Below are 12532 nucleotides of genomic sequence, written 5' to 3' on the forward strand. Positions count from 1 at the left end.
ATGCATTTCTATTGTTTCTTCTGGTTTCTATTGTTCCTAAAGTAGACAATAGTTTCTACTTACTCCAGGCACTGCATGATATCTTAGCAATAAAACATGTCTTCACTTTAAATACTGTGATTCTACAAGAGAGTCTGGTTTCAATAGTGATAATTCCTCTCTTTTTGAAAAAAAAATATTAATCTATTCTCAATTCAGTAGCACAGGCAAGAAAGCCCATTTCTGGTGGTAGAGCTGAATCTAGTCCACAGAGGATCATTGTGTTCACTTTTGTTGGCTGTCCTAGGAGCTTCTCACCCCATTACTGCCGTTGGGGAACTTAGCAGATAGGCTCTACTGCTGAAGCAGTGGTTGAGGAGGACCAAAAATGTCTATAGGCTGGTACGGAAGCGGTTGCTACTCATTCCTTCCTCAAGAATCTGCCATACCACACGCATACCCACTGTTCATTGTTTCAGAAGCTGCTTCAGACAAAACCTCCCTGTTCTCCTTCCCTTCACCCCTCACAGAATTATTAGAGGTGTTTGGAGGATATACCACATAGTCCGTACCCCCCCCACACACACATCACCCTATGCTTGCCCCACTGCTGATGGGTAGTGGTGATTTCAAATGCTCAGAAATTCACAGGTGCTACTTATTACCCACTCCCTTCATCCCTAAAGTTTTTCACTGCCCTGTCCCAGAGAAGAACAATGATGCTACAAATTGTTCAGGTTGAAGGCTTTCCTCGCATTTAAAAAAGTTAGGTCATCCAGTTGGACGCAGAAACAATATCGTGGATGCAGCAGCATGGACTTAGGTGGCTCTTCACAGAGTGGGAACTGTGAATAATAAAGCTACTTGGTCAGCAATTTGCAAGGTAGCAGGCCAAAATGTATTCGTGACAATGAATAATTATCAAAAATAGCACATACTTTCACAAAAATCACAAGCTCTTTGTGGAGCATTGAAAAAAAAAGCTGCATTTTTGGAATGACTTACTCATTGCCAGTTGCTCACCCAGCAGTAGTCATGGAGACTGAATGGCCCTCTCATCTCTAGCGGCAGACACTGCAGGTCAGAGGTGGTTCACAACAGAGGAAGCAGCATAGAGATGCTTGCAAGCTCGCTTCCCACTATCACATGCCTGTCATTGGAGAAATACAGAAGCTTCTAGATGATTAAACTGGCTTCTTCCCTAAAATGGAAAAATTCATTCTCAAAGTCACTACAGTGATATTGGTCCACAGAATTAACTGAGTTAGCATGACTTGCAGTGGGAATAAGTATAACGTATTTTCTTGTGATTCATTTTAAGCAGAATGTATGAAGTCTCCATATTTCAGAAAAGCTGCTTCCTAGTAATGGGTCAAAGGACATGGGGTCTAAGCCTCTTCGTGTTGGAGCAAATGGAAACAAAACTCCCTTTAGATGGAAAGGTGCAGGATTGAGGCCTTGGAGGGAGGACTGATTAATTATCCAAACTCTCCTGAATGTCTTACACCTGTCAAATTGAAAAGAAAATCTTCTGTCAACAGCTTCTCTGCTGAAACTATGAAAAGGATTTTTTTTGCTTCTGGGAGGCAGGAAATATTGTGGAAGCAGTGTTTAAGTATATTTGTTTCTCATCCTGGACAGACATGCATGAAAATAAAAATGCAATGTAGAAGTTAACTGAAAATTCCCAAATCCTTGGAACAGGTTCATTTCTAGAAGAGGAAAAGGACTCCCAGGGTAGATGATCAGGTAATTCAAAATTGCTTTATCTGCTTCTTGTATCACATAATTTTAAAAAAATGTTGGTTTCTGAGAAAAAAGGCTTACTCACAGGTTTGTAGAGCACAGCGGTCATATTTATGCCTTACTTATTGGCAATTTATCAATTTTTCATTGTGATCAGTGTAGCTGAGCAACCCTACAAGCACAGACTAAGCTGTACTGTTATATTATATGCAACAATACTGTCTTCTGAGAGTCAAATGCAATTTCTTGTAAAAACACGGGATTTCAAGGCGAACCATGAAAGCAGGACTGATTCCAAAGGGCCTGATTCAAATCCCACGGGAGTCAAGGGAAAGCCAATGGGGCTTTGACTTATTTCCAAAAGGAAGTATGTGAATATGTTTAGTTAGATCACATATACTGTAGAAGGGAACACTACATTCCTTGCACCTTTCAGATAGAAAGTTTCCACACCAGATTGCTCTGTCACATTTCAGACCTAGAAAACTCTTTACAAAAATATGTACACTCTAAGAATAAGAACTGTATGTGAAAAGCAAAACAAAAAGTCTAAATCTCCCCACAAAGCTTTGTACACACCCATGGACTAGCCAATTGGATTAATCAGTGTAATTGAAGGCAGGATTTGGCCCACATCGTTTAAAAACAATGGGAACGCTTTAAAAAGTATGTTTTTGAAAGGATTTCCTTCCTGTCAGCAAAAAGCCACAGACTTCAGAGGAGTGGATTCAACCACATGTGTGTTTCTTTTCATGCTTCCTCATCAGATGTAATGATTGCCTACACTGCAGAGATAGTTCTAATTCAAGGATGTGCATTCCTGAGACTTAGGAGCCTGCCAAGTGTAGAAACAAACATTACAAGCTGTATGAGGTGACTTTATGCCTCCAGGCTTTCCTGCATGCAGCAGGACTGGAGAATCTGGAGTTCTTCTCTCTGCCCTGAGCAGTTGTAATATTTTCAGAGGATTAAAAAATGCTGGCCTATGTCCAGTGATCATCCTTTTATTGAATTATTGGGCTACTTTTTTGAAAGTGTAGAAGAATGTCAGCAGAGCCAAACACCCTGACGGGAGTTATGATTGTCTCCCAGTCAGCCTAACGAAAAGGTGTAATACTATCACAGGCCACAATTTAAGGGTAGTGATCCTCCACATAATTCAGTTCATAGGTTGAATGGTAGATTCTGAGAACTGACCAGAAGTTTAACATGAGGAAATCACAGTCTCTTAGAGAAGCACTAGCGCTACTGACAGATGTGTGCCTTTGTTTTCATTTCTAAAATTCTAAAAACACAAAGGCTGGAAAAGGAGTGGAAATTTAACTGGCAAAACCTTCAACACAGAATAAGGCAATGTGATCCAGGGGGTAGGGAGCTAAGCTGGGAGAGAGAGACCTGGGTTGTGTTCATAGCTGTGTCTTCTCCCAAGTCACTTCTGCTTGTCTATCTTTGTCTGACTACTCTATTTATACTGCAAGTGCTTTGGAGGCAGGGATTGTCTTTAGTATGTTTGCACTGGTCCTAAGAAAAAAAGGGCCTGATCTTGTTTGGGGGCTACTTGTAATGCAAATAATTTCCCCCCAAACCTAAGTATAACTGCTCCTGGATATAATTAATTATGTTGCAACCTTTCTCTACCTCCAATTCTGATCATCTTCCCAGTTCCAGCTGATTTACTGTGAGATGCTGTGAGGCAGCCAGAATGCCATCATCTGTTTGAAACTAAAAGACTGAGTTATGGTACAGTTGAAAACTATCTATGCGCATGACTTTGATCACAGGAAGAAATCAATTCAGATACATCAAATCCATTCTCTCTTTGTAGGATGCTGTGTCTGTCAGTTTTACACTACTGACTCAGCAAAACCAGGTAAGAAGGAATTTATTACATTTTGGAACTTTCATTGTCTGACCTGGAGGATAAATGCAGGCCAGCAACACTGGTTATTTTCAAGCTGGAACGTACTAAAGCCTATTTAAAACTTTATGGTTGAAAAGCATCTAATCACAGAAACATTTACTGCACCAGAGGTTTAAAGCTGGCACTTTGTATTATTTTATTAAGCACTCGTGACTTGCTATAGGGAGCTTTGTTAACCCAAGTGTATTAAAAAAAAAAGCCTGAAGCTGTTTTCAGAACACTTAGATGGAAGTGTTCAGGGGGCTCAGACACTAACATTTTTGGAGATCTAGGTTCAAAGCTGCGTAGGTCCCTCATTCTTGTAATCCAGGTTTGTTTTTTGCCACCAAAATGCCAGTAGCCAGTTTGAAAATAGGAAATCCAAACTGAAGGGTGCTGAGGGAGTTCTCCAGGGAAGCATGGACTGACTTTTCTACACTTCTTATGAGGCTGTTGATTTTGCCCTCAGTCACTCACAAACTTTACTTCACTCAAAGCTAGCCTAAAGAAGTATATAGCACAACCATAATGGGTAGTCACCTCAGGACAGGGACTGTCTTACATTGTGTTTGCACAGTTCCTAGCCCTGATTGGGGTTCCTAGGTGCTACTGAAATGCTTTTAATCTATCAGATAGAAAAAATAGTGACCAAGGTTATGTCCCCAGGGTTGTGCTCCTACCCAAGAGTCCCAGAAGTACAGCCACCTGCTGATCAGGTCAACTAATTAGTGAAGGTCAGCTAAGCTAACAAGCCACCCAGTGTTTTCTTCAGTATGTATGTGGGGTATGAATGTGAAGAGCATCTTTGTTTTCTGGCTCAAAGTCCAACTACCCTTCATCTGAAATCCCATTTATTCCAAATATTCAAATATCCCCTTAGGCTTCCTGATAAACAGGTTTGCCCTGCATACAGATTTTTGCAAGGATTTGGGATGGGCTTTTGTTCCATTGTTGTAAGTGATCTCTCAAAGCACTGGCCACAAAAGAAATCATGCCATAACCAAATACGTGCCATTGGCAGTTGGACCCTTTTTCCTATATTGGGAATGGCCTCCCATCACACTATTTTAAAAGGCTAGGAAGATAAACTCAAAGACATCATGTCAGTACAAGGTCTGATCCAATACCCTAGTCACACAGCAATTTAAGGCGTAGAAATTGTGGGTAATGAAATACCATGAAAGGTAGAGAGGCAGAAAAAGGCTCAGAAGAAGCACTATGAAAAAATAGCCTTTTTAAAATTTTAGGAACGGACAGTGAAGGTTACAGAAATTCACATACAACATATTGATGATATAACCCCGCAGTTTAAAAAAACTCACACAAGAATTAGTGCAAACTTTTTTTTCAGACTAGGGAGAATCTTTAAAGGCTGATGCAGGTCCTCTGCCTAAAACAAAACTCTCCCATCTGGACTAAATCATTCTCAGCTACAGCAAACTCCTTAGTTAGAGTACATTTTTCATTACTGAAGCAGACCCTTTTCTAGGGCAGGATTCCAAGCTAAGTTTTTCAAAGCTGAAAACAAGCCTTTATCTAAACCAAACCCTCAGGCTAGAGAAAGTCTCAGGGCTAGAGCACATCTTTCAAGTTGGGCAAGTCCCTGCCTAAACCTGGCTTCCAGGCCAGCATCAGTCCCAGGTTGATGAATCCCTTCAAAGCTGAATTAGGTCTCTACCTAAGCCAAGATCACAGGCTACACTGACACTTTCAAAACCAGGGCTAGTTGTATAGCTCTTTAACCCTCTGAACTCCTGTCAGTCAGAAATCAAGATCCAGTGATGGAACACTCCATCACACTAGAATGCTATCTTTTATCCTGCTCCATTTCTTAAGCAGAACAGAGCTGAGCAAATGTGGCAATATTTAACCAGTATTTCTTTTCCCCTAGGTAAAAATGAATCAAGCCAGAGCACAACAACTGAAGAGCATCTTCATTAACAAAATTAAATTAGAGCCTAAGCTCTGTGATAAATTATCACTTCAGACTTCTGGTCTAAATCAAGAAGTAACTCACACTTTAGAAAACTACAGAAAGAGAAATTAAGGTTCAGTGGGCCAAGTCCTGAAGTTTTATTAAATCCTTACTCCGGAAAAAGCCCTGGTGAATTCAGACAGGACTCTAGAATAAAAACAGAGTAACTGTGACAAGATTTTGAGAACTATAGATGTTGGACTTCTATTAACTGGATACTGCAGGGCATTGGTAATGGATATATAGGTTGTCATGTCTTGGTCACTGTTCACACAAGTTCAAACACTTCTAATTACTCCAAGTAGCACCTAGTTCCCTGAGGAGTCCCAGTGATTCAAAGGAGCAAGGCCCAGAACATCAAAGGTATAAAGATACCTAACTCCCATTGATCTCAATAAGAGTTGACGGCCTGTATACGTTTAAGGACCTGAGCCCAAATACTACTTAAGATGAGTAAAGATGGCAGAATCTGGCATCTACATTTATTTATTTTTGAAAAGAGTACTGTGACTGCAGGATGTCCTCCGGACAATGTGCTAGCATTTCATGTACTTGAAACATACAAATTTGTTGGAGGGGAAGGACGAAATTCTGTCTTATTTATACCAGTATAAACCCAAAGTAGTTCTTAATGGCTTTGTTGGATTTACTCTGGATTTTCTCTGGCTAAAATGAAAGCAACATTTGTTTTGACTTTTTTATTCTGTGGCTTTTGAAATAAAAATAAATATCCTAGTAAAATATTAGCATGTTATGATTAGAATAAACTTCTTTTTATAAGGTTTACTAAAAAACAAATGATCCATCTTGAAAGACTTAGGGAGTAATTTGCATGTGTTCATGCTTATACTGCTGGGACATTTTTATTCTCTTAACCCCTGTCTGTTCTGTTCATGCTTTGCTCTCTGCTCATCCAGCCCACATCTGTGAGATCAGAATTAATTAACTTGTGCTCACTTCATTCTTTTTCTCCAAGGCTGTGTCTAGACTACATGCCTCTGTCGGCAGAGGCATGTAGATTAGACAGATAGGCAAAGGCAAATGAAGCCGCGATTTAAATGATCGCGGCTTCATTTACATTTACATGGCTGCCGCGCTGAGCTGACAAACAGCTGATCAGCTGTTTGTCGGCTCGCGTGCTAGTCTGGATGTTCCCCCTGTCGACATCAAAGCCCTTTGTCGGCAGCCCCATTATTCCTCGTGGGATGAGGTTTACTGGGGCTGCCGACAAAGGGCTTTGATGTCGACGGGGGAACGTCCAGACTAGCGCGCGAGCTGACAAACTGCTGATCAGCTGTTTGTCGGCTCAGCGCGGCAGCCATGTAAATGTAAATGAAGCCGCGATCATTTAAATCGCGGCTTCATTTGCCTTTGCTGAACAAACAAATCTACATGCCTCTGCCGACAGAGAGGCATGTAGTTTAGACGTACCCCAATAGAGCCAAGAATGTTTTAAATGGGATCCCCATTAATGAATGGTATGAACGATAATATTATAGCACTCCTACACATATCATAGGCAGAATCAGTGGCGTAGTGAGGGTGTTATGTGCCCAGGAGTAAAGGCAAAATTTGTGTCCCCAACCCCCAGCCAGACCCCCCCCCTTGCCTGTCCTACTGCCACACGGGGTTCTCTCCGGCACATGGGGCCGTTCCGCTTCCAGCCATACTGATGTGCCCTCTGGCCAATTGGTGGCTGCGGTTTCTCAGCGAGGCGGGCTACAGGTGAAAACCCGGATGTTGTGGCCCAATGGGTGGCACCTCGGACTGACTGGCACTGAAGGGTATTGTGTGGCTTGTAGGTGCAGATGGGGTCTGTGTGCCAGCTGTGTTCTGCACATCCTCATCCTGAACCCCCACCCTGTGCACTGCCCCTGCCGGGCACTTCATGCTCAGTTTTGATTTCCTGCAGGTGCAGAAGTGGTTGGTACTCGTGGGATCTTAGCGCCATCCTTCCTTCTGCTGTCTGGCTGGTGCCCGTGGGGTCCTAGCACCATCCTTCCCTCCGCTGCTAAATTGGCACCCCTCTAGCCTAGCAGGCACCTGGGGGCAATTGCCTCTGCCCCCTCCAAGGCACCATATTGTAATGCTGTTCACTCAAATTTGGCCTGACTGCCTCTCAATTATGATGGAATGGGGCATCCCCCAGAGTGGGGATCTAGGCCCTGCTGTTCTGGACAGGAGCCACCATCGCTGGGTGCATGCAGGAAAAGAACACACTCCAACCCACCACCACTGTCCCCACTGTTTGCAAAACCTGACTTCAACACTGCATGCACACCTTTGTTATGCCCTGGTTGGCTCACTGTAATCAGTGAACTTTCCATGCTAGATACAATCTAGTCAGAGGTAATTTATTACTCAAAGACTCACAATTCCACTCCTGTTTCCATCTTCCCCTGGGGAAGGGTGTAAAATTCCTCACCACTTTCTTCAAAGCAACTCCCCACCTCCCCATCACTGTGCACTCAGCCAGAGAGTTTGGTTGGCAATTTTGGGGTCGGGGACAAGGTTTCTTCTTCTCTCTATTCACTTCTCTCCTGAAAGAACTGAGTGATGTTAGAAAAACTGGCTCCCCAGTAAAAAGTTTGGCCAGGCCGCTCTTGCTATAGTGGGCCACAGTACTCCTTGGGGGAAACCAGCTGCATCCTTCCTGCATACCATTGCCTTTAGAAAAAGGGAAGGTGTGAAAAGGGGAAAATAGCCTTGGACTGTCCCACCCATCACCGTGGTGTGAGAACTGCGGGGCTTACCTGGTCTCATGAAACCTGCACAGTTTTGGCCCAACCCCTGGGACACATACCCCCACTTGGTGACCGTTGGGCCGTATATGGTAATATGCAAGTGCAGGAAAGCGATGTGCAGACTTGGGGATAAATACCCAATGCACAGTTCGCTCAAAGAGGTCATCGCAGCACACACAACACTGTGCATGTGCCTTCCAGTATACTTCAAAGCGCTGCTGGCCTGATCAACTGACCAGCCACCTTCCCCGACTTTCGGGTGTAACCAAGGCCTTTGCAACCGAACCAATATCTTTGAAATGTTCTGTGTGCTGTGTAAGTTGGTATGTATGATTTGATTTTCCTTGTTGTATAGCTTAGTGTTATAGTTGTTTTGGTAGTACATAGAGTTTGTAGTTATCACTGTTATTAATTACTATAGCTTGATATCTCTAGAGCAGAGACTATTCTCCTTGCCGTTCCCATCCTTATATTTCTGATACGTTCAACTAGAAATTGTAGAATAAATATAATAAATATTGTAAATTCATTATTGACACGGTCAATTAAAAATATGAGAATAAATACTATCAATTCAGAACTGTCATAAATAAATATCTTTTATTGACTAAAATGGTCCACCTGGTTCTTTCCTTCCCCCCTGAGGTATGCATCATCGGACCTGTGGTTCCTGCGACATGGCGTCATGAATAAGATGCCCGTGGGAAGATAGAACTAACTTAACCCTGGAAGATTTACTCTTCCATGCCCAATATCACCAAATCACCAACACAGGTGACAGCATACTGGGACACCTGAGTATCGCCACTGGAGATCAGAAATGGGAGGTATGCCTTGACAGCCCATCACTGGGTTGCGTCCTCCGCATACACCCCACTAGTCACTTTTCCCCATTGCTGGAGGAAAAGCAGGTAAAACTAGCAGGTCTTAAAAAGCCACTAGCTCCAGCAGCAACCCCTCCTCCCCTCCCCCCCCCCCCCCGTCATGCCCTTAAGGCTATGGAGGCCTGCATAACAAAGGCAGGAGCCTCTGTCTCTCCCTCAACATTCTACCTCGATTTAGAGACCGGGGGCCAAGCACACACCTTAGCCGCCAAGGTAGCCGCCACCCTCGTAAACACGGGAATGTGCCGTAAGTTAAAACCTGATACCTATGAACCTCACCACCTTTTAGGAGCACTGTACGGCCAGTTCATAACCACACTGTGCCTAAAAGAACAGTATGAAGTTACTGCATGAACAGTCACACAGCAAATGTGCCCCACGAACAGTACTAGAGCTGGCGGCACACAAAACCCCATTGAGGAACCAGTACCACCTTTACCCGAACCATGCCTCCGTACCCCTCTGCCCCACTCCCGCCCAAAAAATCTCCCACCCCCGTCGAAGAAGATAGCCAGCCCCGGGAGGTTTGCCCTGTGGTGGTCACCAAGCACCTGGTGGACCAACAAGGTAACACCACGACCTAATCCGTCTTCCACACCCGCACTGCGGCAGAAAGGAGGGAACTGATTGAAGCCACCCATAGACGCCACAGAGAACCGGTAGTCATTTGGTTGGGGCACGTCTCTTTAGAAAATGGTAGCGAAATTGTAGACTCGGAGGAGTTCACCTATTTGGTGCGCAATGCCAGTTGGCATGGCAGGGCAGGAAACCCCATCATTGTCCAACACAATAATATTTGGCCAATCCCTCTCCCCTCTGTGATCACCCAGCTCATGGGCACCACGCTAGCCTCATTTAACATCCCTCATGGAGCTGTAAAGGCTCCGCAAGATCTAATGTATGGCGTAGCTGAGCTCTCTATAGCTGTTTGGAGTCCTGCAAGGAACCCCCTCAACCTGACATGGGCCCAACAGACCGGGGGATAGCCACATAGATTTGTCAACGACATCTCACAAATCCCAGTTCCAGGAATAGCAAAAGACTCAGTTTGTGAGGCCACAGGGCATCCAGATGCTGGCTAAATAATGTGGCTACGCACCGTTGTTGACCAACCATTAACTTGCTTGTACACCATAATAGTTAAGATCCACATTCCGACCCGTCAACTCGAACCATGATGGGGAGCGGTAGCCGCTGTAACTTCAGGTCCCCACCCCCGGCCCCAAGGGAGAAAAACGTACCCCAAACGTACCCCCAGGAGAGGGCTGTGTTTGGTTTCCTGCTTAACTGTGGGCTTACCAAAGAGGAGGTTAGGCGAATCTCGACCCCTGAACAACTCCTCTTAGCAAAAGCAAAGGGCTTCAAGCCATGGGGCAACAAAGGCAAACTCCTGAACATCCAGCCAAAAAATGAGTAGCAGCCGCATACCATCAAGTGGCCGCCCTGGATGACGATGTAAGGCCATTCGCCACCCTTATAGTTGAGCAGAATCTGGTAAAGTTCTTACTAGACACTGGTGCACAAATATCCATAGTCACCCCCTCAACACCGCATACAAAACTTGGGAGGAAGCTGTGGGTTTAAGACCTAAACCAAGCTGCCCAAGCGGAGCTTGTAGAAATTAAAATCACTCACAATGGGAGGGTGTACTGAGTCAAAGCCCTGGAAGGAGGCCAGAATTTGCTTGGCGTGGGGGAGCTAAAATTGCTTGACTTAAAAGACTAAGTATTGTCAGCGCTACCTAACTGCCTGACTGCCCATCCTTTAGCCCACTTCCCTACGCTAGTCAGTCCCGCACAATGGAAACACCAGCATATTCCCACCCACCCCCGATGGCGTCGGCTAAATCCGAATGCTAATAAATGTGGATGCTCCACTGCTCCTATTTTGAAATAACTACTTCCCAGAGATATTCAAAGTAATTACTCCCCACTGCTTCCAGGGGTTCAAGTCAAGGTAGCATATCCACATTAAGAGAGCCTACCTTGAACTAATTTCGAGGTTTCCCTGTAGTGTGGACATGCTATTTTGAAATAGTTATTTTGTGAATTATTATTTTGAAATAAGTTATTTCAAAATAATTTCCTATTGTAGACTAAGGTTCCAGGTTCAATCCCGTCTGCTGATGACAAGGGTCTATCAGCGCTACACACATATCCCAGGGTATATCTAGACTACATGGCTCCATTGATGGAGCCATGTAGATGAGTTTACTAAACATAGGAAAATGAAGCAGTGATTTAAATAATCGCCGCTTCATTTACATCAAAATGACCGCCGCACTGTGCTGATCAGCTGTTTGGCAGCACAACGTGGTAGTCTAGACGCTCCGCAGTTGACAACAGAAGCCTTTGTCGACCACTGCAGTAAACCTAATTCCACAAGGCATAATGGAGCGGTCAACAAAGGCTTCCGTTGTCGACCACGGAGTGTCCAGACTACCACACTGTGCCGCCAAACAGCTGATCTGCACAGCGCGGTGGCCATTTTGATGTAAATGAAGCGGCAATTATTTAAATTGCCACTTCATTTTCCTATGTCTAGTGAACTCATCTCCATGGCTCTGTTGATGGAGCCATGCAATCTAGACACTCCCCCTCAGAGCCACAGAGTTTCTACAGGTCTTTCTACAGTGCCTTCATTCTGACACATACATTGTCTTTTGTGAATGCAAGGTTAAATTCTGCTCTCAGTAACACTGTTATACACGTAGAGCCCAGTCATCACATTATTTATGCACTTGGCTCACAGTGACTTCAACAGGAATCGCATGCCCTCAACCAGCAGAAAAATTATGACCCTGCATTTACTCCATTGTTTGCAATGGAGTAACTCTAGATTTACAACAGTGTAACTCAGTGCAAAGGTTGACCCGCAGACTTCATGTAAATTATGCCTAAACTGGCAAGATTTTGTTCAAATTTTTTTAAAATAAACTTTAGATAAAATTAACAAGACTAAAGTTTAATCCTCAGTCTTAATGATTTAGAAGCTCCCAGGGTCTTTCCCCTCTTTAAAGAATGAGAATAAATTCTGACAGCTGAATAAACACAAAGGGTCATATGTCAGTTTAAGGAAATAGATTTTCATTTTGGCACAGATGAAGTAAATTCAGGGATTCCCAAAGCAAAGAGCAAATAGGGGCTAGACTGCAGCAGGGGTGTAATCTTGGGTCTTGAGAGTTTCATATGAGTGCTCTAACCAAGTGGCTACAGAGTCCTAGAGAATACTTGTCCTAGAGAATACTGTCCTAGAGTCCTAGAGAATACTTGTCCTAGAGAATACTGTCCTCGAGTCCTAGAGT

General features: G+C 43.9%; 1 long non-coding RNA gene across 1 annotated transcript; it reads left to right on the forward strand.

Annotated features, from left to right (window-relative positions):
• The first annotated feature begins 1494 nt into the window (after positions 1 to 1494).
• On the forward strand, positions 1495 to 6629 carry LOC142827566 (uncharacterized). Its single transcript, XR_012902239.1, has 3 exons — positions 1495 to 1728; positions 3388 to 3595; positions 5517 to 6629. It is a non-coding gene; the product is annotated as an uncharacterized LOC142827566 (long non-coding RNA).
• Positions 6630 to 12532: the final 5903 nt, after the last annotated feature.

The sequence above is a fragment of the Pelodiscus sinensis genome, chromosome 3, assembly GCF_049634645.1.
Source record: "Pelodiscus sinensis isolate JC-2024 chromosome 3, ASM4963464v1, whole genome shotgun sequence".
Lineage (NCBI taxonomy): Eukaryota > Metazoa > Chordata > Testudines > Trionychidae > Pelodiscus > Pelodiscus sinensis.